Below are 2,440 nucleotides of genomic sequence, written 5' to 3' on the forward strand. Positions count from 1 at the left end.
ACTGTTTGTAATATTGTTAGAATGAGTGAAGAGAAAATAGATAAATGAGTGAATGAGCAATTGAATAAATGAAATGAGTGAATGAAAAAATAAATGAAGAAGCAAACAAATAGATAGATAAATAAACAAGAGTAAATAGGTAAATGTATAAATAAGTGAATGGACAAAATAGATAAACAAACAGAAATAAATGATTAAATAGATATATAAATCAATAAACAAATAGATAGATAACCAAACATAAAAATAAATAAGTAAATAGATAAACAAATAAATAAACAAACCGATAGATAAACAAACATATAAATAGACAGATAAATCGATAAATAAATAAACTATCCTTCTAAACTTCATTCTAATCCGGAACGTAAATGGCTTCGACCTTCCTCCCGCGTGATCGAACACATCCTTCGGTCACAAACACATTCCGAAGCACATAACGGGTTAAAATGCCCTTGAGGTGACTTGAAGTGAGGTGAAGTGTCCTTAAGGTGACTTGAAGAGAGGTGAAGTGCCCTTGAGGTGACTTGACGTGAGGTGAGGTGAAGTGCCCTTGAGGTGACTTGACGTGAGGTGAGGTGAAGTGCCCTTGAGGTGACGACGTGAGGTGAGGTGAAGTGCCCTTGAGGTGACTTGAAGTGAGGTGGTGTCCTTAAAGTGACTTGAAGAGAGGTGGTGTCCTTAAGGTGACTTGGAGAGAGGTGAAGTGCCCTTGAGGTGACTTGGAGAGAGGTGAAGTGTCCTTAAGGTGACTTGGAGAGAGGTGAAAGTGCCCTTAAGGTGACTTGACGTGAGGTGAAGTGTCCCTAAGGTGACTTGAAGTGAGGTGAAGTGTGAAGAATCTTTGGAGGTGACCTGAAGTGAGGTGGAGGTGAAGTGCCCTTGAGGTGGAACCTGAACGTGAGGTGCATTGTCCTTGAGGTGACTTCTGAGAGAGGTGAAGTGCCCTTGAGGTGACGACGATTGGAGATGAGGTGAAGTGCCCTTGAGGTGACTTGACGTGAGGATGAGGTGAAAGTGTTCCTGGAGGTGACTTGACGTGAGGTGAGGTGGAAGTGCCCTTTGAGGTGACTTAGCGTGAGGTGAAATGTCCTTGAGGTGACGTGAGGTGAGGTGAAGTGCTCCTTGAGGTGACCTGAAGTGAGGTGAAGTGTCCTTGAGGTGACTCTGAAGTGAGGTGGGAAGTGTCCCAAGGTGACTTGAAGAGAGGTTGAAGTGCCCTTTGAGGTGATCTTAACGTGAGGTGGAATTTGCCCTTGAGATGAGTTGAAGTGAGGTGAATTTGGACTTAAGGATGAGTTGAAGTGAGGTGAGAGTGCTGACTTGAGGTGAGCTTGAAGTAGAGGTGAAGTGTCCTTGAGGCATGAGCTTGACGCGAGAGGTGATATGACCCTGAGATGACTTGAAGTGGTGGTGAAATGAAATGATCTTGAGTTATAGAGTAGAAAGTGACTTTGGGGTGACTCGAGATGAAGTGAAATGACATTTAGGTAACTTGAAGTGAGTTGAAGTGGCCTTTCAAGAGATTTAACAGGTGAAATGAATTATCCTTGAGGTGCGGTCACATGTGACCTTAAGGTGACATCGAGATGAAGTTAAATGACCTTGAGGTGAGCTGAAATGGACCTAAAGAGACTGGAAGTGACGTGAAATGAACGAGGTGAAGCGAAATGATCTGGAGGTGACTTAAAAGCGAAGGGGAAGTGGCCTTGAGAGTTGTCTTGCTGTGAGAGGTGAAAGTGCCCTTGAGGTGACTCGAGGTGACGGCGATGCACGCAGTTGTTCACTCGTTTCAGCAATTTTTATGGTGGTAATTATTTCTGTGTTTGCGGATGGCGTCTGTCTTCTGCTTTGTGAGGTCCTGGTTGTGGTGAAAGTTTTAAGGTTCTGAGTTGTTTTGTTTAATATCATTATATATCCAAACAAACAAACATACACACGCATACGCACACACACACATATACACACAAATAGACACACACACACACATATATATATACATAAATACATAGATACGTATATATATATATATATATATATATATATATATATATATATATATATATATATATCATAACACTTTTTTCTTTCCTTTTTCTCTTTTTACGATAATTTTTTTATTGACGATGATTGATAACACAAAATCGGTATTGTTATTATTGCTTCCGTTGTTTCGTTATTGCCTTTGCTTTTCTTCTGCTTATTATTTTGATTACATATAATAATTAGAAACGAAGGACTCCGAGAGCGCATACCACCGCCAAGTTAATAGGATCACTGATGCAATTAAAAGATATTCAAATATTACATTAAAATCACATATTTTTTTTATCTCGTACACTGGTGACGTCTGTGTTTCTCTATCTCGTTATGCTAATGAATCGTAAAGGTCTGTTTATAACTTTTTGAGTTATCCTGCTTAGGATCCGGGTCACCACCA

This window comes from Penaeus vannamei, chromosome 20, assembly GCF_042767895.1.
Source record: "Penaeus vannamei isolate JL-2024 chromosome 20, ASM4276789v1, whole genome shotgun sequence".
NCBI lineage: Eukaryota > Metazoa > Arthropoda > Malacostraca > Decapoda > Penaeidae > Penaeus > Penaeus vannamei.